This window comes from Temnothorax americanus, unplaced genomic scaffold, assembly GCF_048541705.1.
Source record: "Temnothorax americanus isolate GAGA-0224 unplaced genomic scaffold, ASM4854170v1 Scaffold117, whole genome shotgun sequence".
Lineage (NCBI taxonomy): Eukaryota > Metazoa > Arthropoda > Insecta > Hymenoptera > Formicidae > Temnothorax > Temnothorax americanus.
The window spans coordinates 1-13,037 of NW_027509250.1; the positions used below are offsets into that span (position 1 = coordinate 1).

Sequence of the window (13,037 nt, forward strand, 5' to 3'; positions counted from 1 at the left end):
AATAAAAACAATAAAAATAAACTATTATCGTCAATATAGCTCTTTCTTTGGAAATGTCAGACATCCCGCTGACCAGTGCCGCAAGAAATGGGATTGCGAGTCACCGAAAGCCGAGCAGTGGGAATACGTACACGAAAAGAAGGCATGTACGTGAGCACTCTGAGTGGCTCCAAGCGCACACGTATGTGCTTTGTCTTTGTGTACGTATCTTCTATTACCTGGGGCTCGCAATTCCATTTCTGACGGCACTGCCGCTAACTTCTGGTGTCAAAATACGTTGGTATTTTGTCAAAAAATCCAATATAAAGCATGTTTTAATTTAAAAATTCTATAAAACAATAGAACAGTAAAACAATATATTACCTCATTGTTCTGCCAGGAAGAGGCCGCATCTTGAGGTTTCTGGGAACACGAAGTCTTCCAGGTCGACAAACTCTGTAAGGTCTTTAAACTCTGTGAGGTCTGCAAACTCTGTGTCAAGGACTTCTTCGAACTTTGTGGTTTATTTAAAGTAGGCCTTATCTTAGTAAATGAAGAACTATTATCGTCAATAGCTCCTCCTTCGGGAATGTCAGACATCCCGCTGGCTTCGGGTGTCAGAAATTCTAATAAATTGTCTTCGGAGGGACTTGTATCTAAAGTTTTTGGTGGTCCTTCTCCAGTACCACCTGCGTAACTTTTATATGTAGCCACTCTTTTTAATAGATTAGACTTCCAATCACGCCATGTCTGTAACAAAGAAAGAATAACCATTAATGTCGTGTTATTAATAAAATGAGATTTGTAATATTATTAATAACACTAAAGCATCATAAACATTCTGGACATAAATAGATATCCATAGGATATCGTGTGCTATCTGGGTTAATGTGTATATATATATGTATATATATATATATATTTACCTTTGCCTATTCTTTTGACGACTTCTGAGGACCAGAGCCTGCAGAATTGAGAATTGTGGTTAACTCTTCCCATAATTCATCCTATAAAAAAATATACATATTGTGTTTATTTTTAATTTTTATTTATAAATATGGTAAATATATGCAGTATAACATTTCTTTCGCGTTTCCTTCGCGTAAACGGGATTTTTCTTCACGTAAACGGGATTTTGTAGTAACTGACGATAATTTACTTCGCGTAAACGGGTGAATTATCATAAGTTACTGCAAGTAACGCTCGCGTAAACGTAGTATTAGTTATACCGCATATATATATTTACCATAAATATTATTATTTATATTATTTAGCGTCTATAAAGATTTTATTCTATAAAAAAGCAACTTGTAAAATAACTTACTAATTTTTTTTTATTTTCACGGTTATACCGCAATCTGCCTCTTCCGAAATCGGGATGAGACCGCATAAAATTAATGAGCATTTGCTTTTGCTTCTCCGTCACATTCATTTTTACTTTATTGTATACACAAAAAAACTCGTAATAAAAAAAATAGTCATAGGGGAGCCGTTTCCTTGGATTTTCAAATATTTGCGATTGTTTCACGTATAGTCCCTGATAAAACATTTTCCCCCACACTAGCAAATCTAGTGATTTCGTACGTTCACTTCAACGTTACAGAATCACGCGACCAAACTCACGCAAACTCATGTGACATGAAAGTGTGAGAAGTGAGTGAGCTTACTTGAATTACAGAATCGACCCCCTTCTTATATTCAGATTGTCTTAAGTTCATCTTCAGATACTGTGGATCGTTTTTATTGGCTGCGGCAAATCTGAAGATGAACTTAAGACAATCTTAAATATAAAATCTGACATTTGACTAAGATGTTTTAAAGCATGCTCCAGAACATTCTGGGTAATTTTGGGTTGTCTTGTGCTATCCAGGTTCAAGAGCCAATCCAGATAAATTTGCATAGCTACAGCATAACCATACACATAAAGAAAATTGGGTTCTTAAGTAAAATTTTTTTATTAAGCGGTATCCATAATTAATGTAGAGAATCTAAGCCGATTTTTAGTACTTTTTGAATTAAAAAAAAAACCCAAATTTGAGAAAGTTATAGCTTTCTAAAGTTTCTTTGATGACGGCAACTTCAAAAGATTTCGCAACAACATTATGACGTCACGCACATTTTCGTGTACTATATTTTCTTCAATTTTGAAGATATTGCAAAAATTCAAAAAGTTTACAAAGAAAGTATGCCATGATCTATCAAAATATACTGTTAGGTAAAAGTCGGTTGAAGACCGAATTATTCAATCGCATTGTATACATGTATACGCGCATTTTTAAGATAATTTTCTTTACACATATGGTTAATGTTAATATGATTATGGTTATGCAGCTATACAAGTTTGTCCAGATAGATTCTAATTATGTAGTATGTATGTACCTAATACCTAATGTGATTATATCATTTTCCTGGTAACCCAAGAAAACAGTCCAAAATTGCGACAAAAGTGCTTAATATCTGTGATTGAACGAGTACTTACTGTACTATTGCAGTAGTCTGCTGTAAGAAGCTACTGTGAAATTTTATACTATTTGTTAAAAGTAAACATGTAGCAGAAATGTGAAAACAATATGGAAGTATCTTTTGAGTACAGATCCAACCAGCAGAAACGTGAAAAGAACGTGCAAGCATCTGCCCGTAAGAAAAAGAGCATTCGAGTGTGCTAGACTCTTGAAACATATTTGCAGCAAAATTTCACAAGTGTATAATGTCGCGTAAATTGTTGTTTTTGCCGTATAGATCCGAGTGACAGAAATGCGAAAAAAGCGTGCAAGCATCTGCCAGTCAAAAAAAGAACAGCCGAGCGCGCTAAACTCCCAAACAGCACAAAATATTTATAAAATATTTATAAAATATTTATAAAAAAGATTTAAATATTTTGAAAATATTGGGAACGGGCATGATGACGTCAGCTAGCCAATATGGCGGCCATAGTACGGATCGTAAACACGCAAGTGCACGCGAGACACATGTGTGCTCACGCATTTTTGTCAATATAGAAAGCATAAATCAGTGTAAAATGAACCCAGCAAAACTGAATCATGTTTCTAACATAGTTAGAAATCTGCAGATATGCAGACTCGACTCTGTCGTCTCGGAATATCGTGGAAGAAGAAAAATTACTACAAGCTGGACACATCGTATCTTGTAGTCGTTTACCGCAAATCAAAGACGGATCGATACAATTAATAGCTAGATGTTTGCAAACATCTAGCTTGAAAAGCGGAATTCCTCATAAAATTGAAGGAAGTATCTCAACTAGTGGAGAAATCGGTAAAATGTGCTGCTCCTGCAAAGCAGGAAACAGCGGACGATGCAAACATATTATTGCAGCACTCATGTTTTGTCAAAGGTATGAATTTTTTTTATGTAAGTTGAATCTTATAATTTGTTATAATAATAAGCTTTTGATATACATGTAGTGTAAGTAAAATTTATAGTATATAAATTAACAATTAAAGTAATTTAAATCGACCTGACTGGCAATATATATAACGTCTTTCCGATATGAACATTGAAAAACTGTGAGCCAACTTGGTTTGTCGGATTCACACAGCACTTTTTTCAGATCGATATCGAGACATTATTAATTTTGACCATGGTTTTGATCAGTTGATGTAATTTCTAAATTAAATAGTTTTTAATTTTATTGCGAAAAATATTACCCCAGCCAGGGTTTGAACCTGGAACCTCCCGTATACCGTGCGGGTGTCGTGCCAATTCGACCACTGGGGCTAATGGTAATATTTATCGCAATAACAACTGTAAGATGGAGCACCGATTACTAGGTCACGGTGTATAATAAACAGAATAATAAATTTCTTTCGCCAGTATATAGAATAACAATTAAAGTAATTTAAATCGACCTGACTGGCAATATATATAACGTCTTTCCGATATGAACATTGAAAAACATATCGAAAAGACGTTATATATATTGCCAGTCAGGTCGATTTAAATTACTTTAATTGTTATTCTATATACTGGCGAAAGAAATTTATTATTCTGTTTATTATAGTATATACTCATGATTTTAACAACTAACATTTTTTCTAACCTCAATGAACAGAAAGTTTTAAAATATAATCAGTTTATCGCATGCATGACTGTCAATTCGCATGCAATTTAAGAAATTATTTTAAGATGATTAATTAATGCATAATTTAGTTTTTTCTATTTTAATGTTTCATTTCTTTTTATGTTTTAAGAGTCGAACTTTCGAAGCTTGACGAACTGTCATGCACTGATGTCGAGTGCTCCTGGAAAAAAAAACCAAAGAAGCATTGCAACAGTATGAACCGATGCCTTTACTGGATCACCCTTGCATGCAAAAAATAAAAACCGAAGTAGTTAATGTGTCTGCAGAAAAAAGGGAGGAGATTAATCAAAATTGGCTTTCAGTCTCATCAAGCGCTATGAAAAAACATTTGTAAGTTGGTCTAGAGTTGTTATCATTGTACACAATTTTTTTATCAATTTATTTTTATACATTTAATTATACGAATGAATTTACTGTATATAACCTATATGTGAATGAATTTCAATAAAAAGTGATTGTACAATTTTTTTTACAATTTGTTTTTATACATTTGATTATAGATACGAAGGAATAAATTATTATTATTTTTTATACATTGCTATTATTATTTATTTATTTTATGTTTAATTAGGTATGGAAGACATGATGAAATAGAACTGCATGATAACAGTGTCTCCCACGATTGCACGAATAATATAGACGCAATTATAAGCCGAACAAATACTTCAGAATTTATGAAAAACTTATCAAAATTAGATGTAGGGACCCTTAAAGAGTGCTGTCAAAACACAACACATAGACTACGTGGAGATTACAGACAGATTTGCATAGATAGTGTAAGATCATTTGCCACATGGAAAGAAGAGCGTAAATTTAGGATCACAAGTTCTCGGTGTTATGAGTTGTACACATACGCGAATAATAAGAAACCCAACTGGGAAAAAAAAGTTTAAATTATTTTTATCCAAAATAACACTCCAATAAATATGTACAACACGGAATACAAAACGAACCAATTGCTCGCGAAGTATATGAGAATAGTTATCAACTGAAAGTGCACTAATGTGGCTTGGTAGTTTCTAATAATAATCCGTGGTTGGCATGTTCACCAGATGGTGTTATTTTGGACGAAAATGGAAATGTATTAAAATTAATTGAAATAAAATGTCCCTTTTATGGAAAAGATCATAACATTGACGATGTGGTTCCGAAGTTAAAATATCTCGATGAAAATTGTACTTAAAAAAAACGCCACATGTACTACGCGCAAGTTCAATTATGCATGGCTATAATTAATGTTCAAGTTACTGATTTCATGATTTTTGCATCCTTCGACAAGAGTTATTTAGTCATTCCTGTTCCAGTTGACAAAGAATATGTGACTAATTTAGTATATACCTTAAAACATATTTATTTCCAGCAAATGCTGCATTTTGTATGTACGTACAAAAAAAATAATAAATGATTCTTGTTTCAAACATTTGTATCAATTTATTTGTAGTATGTAAACATTTATTTTTACACAGAAAACTTATCGTCGTTTAAAATAGGTGAACATACGTTTACAAGACCACAAATAATTATAAAAATATCTTCACAAAGATGTATCAAACTAATGGGAAATCTACCTTTCAATATATTAAATATAACTGACTCTTATTTTTTAAGAATGGAGGCCTAACAATTTGAATATCATGTTTTTTGCATTGTGCATCTATAAAAAATCCTCTATCAATCATTATTCTATCATGTTTTTCTAGCAAACTAAACAAGTTGCTTTGTTCAAAAATTGCTTTGTCCGAAAATCGACCTCCATAGCAACGACTTACGAATGAAATTGTTCCAGCTGGTGTAACACCTGTCATAAACTTTAAAGTATAGTTTGATTTATAATTAGAGTATGTTATCGCTTGACAGCAAACAGATTTAGGTTTTTGCAAAAGTATTTCCGTACAATCTAATATTATGCGAATATCAGGAAATGGAAGGAAACAGTTTGGAATATTTCTACGGATCTCTTGTTTTGAGGGCCAATGTATGCAGCTGTCGAAACATGCACGCAGGACTCTGATCATGTTTACAAAAATCCTTCAACACGTTTTTACAGAATAGCAATTGAACAAAGTGCTCAAAAAAGCAAATGAAATATTTTGTTTTAATTTAATAAATGTCAGCATCACTTTTTCCTCTACTGATAACTTACTCTTAGCATTGTTGTACAGTTTTTTTACATTACTCACTATTACATGAAATATTTCAAAATTAGGAATTCCTGTAGCTGTACTTAGTTCACGATCGCTTTTTATTGGATCATAATATGAAGAATAGAAATCCGTTTGAACATCGATGTCCCTAACTTTAGTTTTCTCCTCATCTGAGGAGAAGCAATTAATAACGTCTCATTGTTTCCCGTGCTGTCAACTCCAACTTCATTGATATCGATGGCAACAGCCTCGTCTGTATCTTTCACTGTTTCTTCTTTCTCCTTTTTGTTTGCTTTTTTTGCTTCTCGTTTTGCAACTCGTTCATCCCTGGCTTTTGAAGCAGGAGAAACGATCTTTTGCATGGGAAGTTGAAGTGTTGAAACAGCAGATTTTTTTAGACGTGGCCTTTGATATTCTAGCTCTAAGAAAAATTAATATAAAAAAGTATAACTTTAATTGCATTTTTATATACATATTTATATAAACAACGTAAACAAAATTGAACAGAAAGTACCTGAGAAGACGTAGTCGCTAGCACTAAAATGTAAGGAGCAAATTTTCGTTCTGCTTGTCACCGCTTTTCCAGTGCGTTGTGACGTTGCGGCACGCCGCTTCGTGGCAGCGCCCCGCCGCCGTCACAAGGCGCGGAAATTTGCGCCCAGGGACGAGCCAGAGAGGCGACGACGAGATCTCCAGAGGCCAAAAAGTCGATATCGTTTCCGCGTTTTGACTATTCTTTTATTTTCATGTATAAATTGTAATGCGCACGGCGCCTCACCCACACCACGGCGAATCTTCGAGGGAGTACCGATAACGAGAGGGATCCGGGAGGACCAAGGACCGAGGAGGGGTGGCGAGAGCGGAAGCTACATGGATCACGGGCGGCGAGAGCAACGCGGCAGGCGTGCGGCGAAGGAGGCAGCGATGGACAAGGCCGCCGATAGCGGGGCCCCAGGCGCCTGGGAAAAACCCGGCCTCAGCAATCTGCTTTCACGAAGTACCGGCCCGCGGGGTGACTGATCACCGCCCCGAGGTCAAACCGGAGGCACACCGGCTAGAACAAAGTCCAGTCCGCTGTCCAGGGACAAATTGAAAGAGTCGCTACGCCGCCGAGGGACCGTTGCGCGCCCCCGAAGAATCCACCTTACGACGATCCTGCGTTAGAATATCGCGCGAGCATGCAAGCTCGCTCTCGATTGGTTGGCACGCCCCTACGGAAGGGGGTGCCGCATCGATTCCGCTATCGAGCTAATCTAGCGAGACACTCTCTGGTCGTCCGTCGGCGAGTCCGAACGTTCTTCTTAAACTACGCGATAGCCGCCCCGAGTCGGGAAAATCTGTTACGCTGCGACGATCCTCCGTACGAGGTGACGGCGAGGAGCCCTACGAGGAGACACCACACCGGTGAGGCTGCCCGCAGTAATTAATCGCGAGATGTAACGCCACGACGCCGCTCTCCGGTGCACGCTCTCGTCCGGGATAACGTTGTAATATCGCGACGCGTGCGGTCCCTTGAGACCGCGTATCGAATGGCGATCGACAACGAGAGCGAAGGGCCTCGGGATGGTATTGTGGCCGCGGAATTGAGATAAAGACGCGATTGCGAGCCTCTGGAGATCGTGATAGATTCGTGGCGAAATCCGTTACTGCGAGTCCGTTTCGTGCATTGTCCGCGCTCGCGATTGTGTCTCGTGCCTTCCGTATTCCGGCGTATCAAATTACCAAACATCGCTCTTGTGGAATTTCGCATGCGTCGGCACGTCAGTCGCGTTAATCGGCCGCTTGTGAGGAGCTAATTGCCTTAGAAAATCGTGCGTGTTAGGGTAGTCATGCTCGGATGCGTTTTTCGGTGACTGCGTGTGAGGCGTAGTGCTAGCGGGAGAGCGTTATTCGCGTGAGTTACTCCGTTCTCGCAATAGGCTCCGTACCGTCGGGATTGCGTGTGATTATTACTCGCGGTAGTTCCACTTAGTTTTCCTGGCGTTCGTTCCGGAATTCCGCGCTATTTCAAGTATCTCGGTGTATTATTCTGCGCAGTACGCAAATCACCGAAGACCGAGTAGAGTATTTCCTCGAATGACTTGCGTTAGGCTTAAGATAATTGGCGACAGAATAATTCTCGCGCGACTCCCGGCGTTGAGTTCACGCAATCCGAGCGTGAGGTATCGTCCTTTCGCGATCTGTCCTGCGAGATCTTATTTTTTTTATATTTCCGTGATTATTTCGTGTTTACCGTCAATGTTCTATATTACTTGTAAGTTTCGCCATACTGTATCTCTCGGAGATAATCGCATCGCCTTCTGCGCGTTATTATACGATAAAGTAATACTTCGTTTATTCTGGTGTCCGCGCTATCATTAATTCTTTTTGTTTCATTTCTGACGCTCGCGCGACTGATTATATGATTTGCCCGACCGACCGAAGCCGAATCGGTCTTTATTGTTTCACGCGCAAAGTCCTACCGAATAAATGTTATTTTGATTTATTAATTGCCTGAGTTCGGAACCTTATTTATGGCATGTCACCCCGCTGAATATCGCGCCGCCCTTCATCACCCCCGCCCCAGCCCTTAGGTCGAGCTAGCCGATTCCTCGCACATCCGCACGTCTCGCTGTGCGTCTCGTGTTGGTTTTCTTTCGCGATTTCGCGGACGCGCGTTGACGCGTCTGGCGCCCAACGGTAAATTCGTTTCGCGAAGTGTCGGAGGTGCGAGGGAATCGTCGGAGAGGCCCGTCATCCCGCTCTCCTTACTCCTTTTGATCCGGCACACGTCCCGGAGCGGTCCGGGAGTGAAAAAGTCGTGACAAAATTTGGCGCCCAACGTGGGGCCGCCGAAAGATCGCCGAAAGGCACGCAAAGGGCTTGCGATAGCGCTACGATATTTTCGTGCGGGTGACAAGATTCTCGCGGATTCCTTATTGATTTTTTTTGTGTTTTGTTGAAATAAATAAATGATCCTATCCTTTTGTTGGTATGAATTATTATTGACGCTATATTATATGTTATATTAGCTGTGTTTAACCTTTTTCTTTCAGCTTAATGGGAAATATTATTTCGATGATTATTTGAATAACCGTGTTCGCGTGGGTTAATCGGTGATTTCGCGATATTATTCAGTACGGCGTAGCGCTTTGGAATTCGGTGTTTACGTTCAGCGAGCTGTCGCGTCTGAAAAACTATTTGCCTATCCCACGTTACCTTCGCATTTTATTTGCGAGTGTTAGTGTTCGCGTATTATTATTCTCCTTTGAGAATACGGTAGCCTTCCGTAGATTTCGCGCAGAATAAAAACTTTCACATTCCTTCGTGTGTATTGTTGATCCTATATTAATGTTCGCGTACTATTATTCTCTTTCCGCAATACAGTGGTGCTCCGTTAGTTCTCGCGAAAATTAGATCCTCTATTTAATAATAAAAGTTTGGGTAGACAAGATGGATCCAATCGAGCTCACCGACGAGTGGATTATCCACGCTTCGCGCGACGAACGAATCGCCGAGTTGAGTCGCCGCGAGCTATCTATCGAAGGATCCGACCCCGAGCTGACCCTTCGTTTGTTGCGTTTGGTGACGGCCAAACGTCGAGAATCGAGCCGCGCGGCTGACGTCAACTTAAACCGCGCGACGAACCTTGAGTTAAATCAGACGACAGGGACCGAAGCGAACCCCCCGGTCCAGACCGAGTATCTCGGTGTCCGGGTAGAAATCGTTCGCCCAGATAGTCTGTCCGCCACGATGGGTGCGCGAGCGCATCGTGATCACTCCGACGTTTCACGGAGTTACACGCCTAGGGCCTCGCACGATCCCGACGGTAACTCCGCGACGGCCATTTATAATATTATGCGGAAATGGGATCTAAAGTTCACAGGCGCGCGCGGAGAGGATGCCGAGACGTTTCTGTTGCGTATCGAGGAGGGCCGCGAATTGATTCCCGTTGCGGACGAAGACATTCTGCGGTGCCTTCCGTTCTTTTTATCGGGCATTGCGCTTTATTGGTTTCGCGGAAAGAGGGAACGCCTAACGACATGGACCGCGTTTAAAACCGCGTGGCGTACACGTTTTGGGGACCCGGATTTTCAGTTCGCCCTTCGCGATGAGATAATGATTTTCTTCGCGTAGGCCTCTTGATGTACGAACATCGACCTAGACTCGCGATCTCGACTTATTTGCATCCCGACGAAGCTACTGCAATCCCCGATCGTTATCTCGAATTCTTTGCTTAACTCGTCGATAATTTTTCGGATTACAACCGCACACTTCGCTGCAATTACCCCGTCGTCTACGAACAGCGCGAGGAACACTTTACAACCGTCATATGTTCCGACATACATGCATTTGTCTCTTTCCGGTTGAAACGTTTTAGAACACTCGTGATTTTCAGATTCCATCAGCGCGGTGCCTGCTTTAGTCCGTACAACGCCTTCTTGAGAAGACACACCACTTTCTCTCGATCCTCGTTGATTTCCAATCCCGTTGGAATTTCCATCCTGACGTCCTCGTCCAGGATTCCATGAAGGAACGCAGTTCAAACATCGAACTGTACTGCTTCGAGATTTTCTTCCGTGATGATCGCTAGGAGTATGCAAAGAGAGTCGTACCTCACGACCGGTGAGAACGTCTCCGAATAGTCCACGCCTTCTCGCTGCATGAAACCTCTGGCACACAATCGTGCCTTGAATCTGACCACGCTTTTGTCTTTGTCTCGTAGAATTTTAAAAACCCATTTAGAGTCTATGGTTTTTTCGCCTGGGATTCTTGGCACTATCTCCCACGTTTCGTTCTTTCGATGTGCATCGAGTTCGTCCTCGATGGCTTCCGCCCACTGAGTAGCTTCGGGACCTGATACAGCTTCTTGATACGTCGCTGGAATATTGTATTCCGCGAGACACAGCTCATACCTCTTCGGTTGACAAATCGACGCTCGATCGCGCAACGCCCTCGGTACCGCCTCTTCTTGCTCCTGCTGTTGTCGAACGTTCTTGACCTTTTCTGTCTTGTCTTCTTCGACTCTCCCTGCTGCTTGTCCCGTTCTTGCGTTGTCGGCGGCCACATTGTCGACTCCTGCTTTGTCGACGTCAGCTCCGTTACCTTCTTCTGCATCTTGATAGTCTTCTTCTTCGGTCTCGCTTTGCATTGGCAGTGTGAGTTCGATCTCGGACATTGGTACCTCCGATCCCACTCTGCTCTCTCGTTCGTTGAATGCCACATGTCTAGAAACAGATACAACTTTCGTGATAGGATCGTAACACCTGTAGTTCGACAATTCACTATCGTATCCCACGAGGATCAACTTCTTCGCTTGAGGGTCGAATTTTGTAAGCTTCTGTTTCGGCACGTAGGTATAGGCGTCGGAGCCGAAGATTCTCATGTGGCGAAGATCTGGTTTCTTTCCCGTCCACAACTCGTACGGTGTACGACTTTCGCCCTTTTTCGAGTTCCCGGTCCTGTTGAGTGTATAGACCGCTGTAGCAGTTGCTTCCGCCTAAAGATGTGGTGGCAGCTTTCTCGCCTGCAGCATCGTTCTCGCTGCTTCCACTACTGTGCGATTTTCTCTCTCTGACTTCCCGTTCTGTTCCGGAGTGTTTGGAGCCGTGGTTTCGAGCATGATTCCCCTCTTCTTCATGTATTCGTTCATCCTCTCGTTACGGTATTCGGTACCGTTGTCCGTACGTAGCGTTTTCAACGCGCGCCCAAACTTGTTGTTCACCAGACACTCGAACTCCTTGAATCGCTCGTAAACGTCCGATTTTTGACGAATGAAATACACAACTCGAAAATTTATCGCATCGTCCTTGAAGAGTAAGTAGTACTTTGCTCCTCCCAACGACTGCACAGGTATTGGTCCGCACACGTCGCTGTGGATGACCTCTCCTGGTTTACTCGCTGTCTTCTTGCTCTCTTTCTGGAACGGAAGTTTGTGTAATTTGCCGAACTGGCAAGCCTCGCAGAAGAAATCTTCCGCGTTCTTCAGGGTTACCCCCTCCACAAGCTCTCGATTCACCAACTCGGTGTGTGCCCGCTTGTGTATATAGCCGAGTCGCTTGTGCCACATCTTGAAGTCTAGTGCTGTCACGTTAACCTCTTGATTTTGCTTCGGTTTTCGGAAATACATTCGATACAGCCCGTTGTCCTGTTTAGCTCCAGTTGCTTTGACGACGCCTCCTCGCGTTATCTCTACGATTCTATTTTCGAATTCTACTTTGAACCCTTTGCTCGTGCAGACTCCAACTGAAAACAGATTTCGTGTAACACGAGGTACGAGTAGCACATTTTCGATGGTACCGCTTTCCCATTCGCCATTGACGAACTTTTCGATGCGGATTCTCCCAACGCCGGCCACTTCGCATACCCCGTCATCGCCCAGCATAACAGTCTCTCCTTTTACCGGCCGTATCTCCTCAAACCAGTCGCGACGCGACGTGACGTGCTCCACTGTCGGTGATCCAGACGTCCTTCTTGTCAGCGTCCCGCAACTGTCTAAACTGTTCGGCCGAAGGCTGTTGTTTTCGTTCTCCCACTACTAGTGCTCCCGCGCTTTCTTTCTGCGTCTGAACTACGAACGCGCACCCGTGACTCGACTGACCTTTGTTGTTGTCATTACTGTCGCCGTCCTTCTTCCGCTTCTCGCACTGACTCGCGTAGTGTCCCATTTCCTGGCACCGAAAGCACTCGATATTCTTTTTCGACTTCTTCTTTTTTTGTCCTTGTCCTTCAAACGCGCACCGTCTTTCGGGCCACCTTTCTTAGTAACCGCCAACGCACTCGTTGTGTCACCGTCCTCACTGTCGTTCAAATCTTCTCGTATGAGTCTTTCTAGC

General features: G+C 41.7%; 1 long non-coding RNA gene across 1 annotated transcript; it reads left to right on the plus strand.

Annotated features, from left to right (window-relative positions):
• The first annotated feature begins 2,911 nt into the window (after window positions 1-2,911).
• Window positions 2,912-5,496, plus strand: LOC143908847 (uncharacterized). The gene is made up of 3 exons (XR_013260272.1): window positions 2,912-3,331; window positions 4,188-4,408; window positions 4,650-5,496. It is a non-coding gene; the product is annotated as an uncharacterized LOC143908847 (long non-coding RNA).
• The last annotated feature ends 7,541 nt before the right edge of the window (window positions 5,497-13,037 follow it).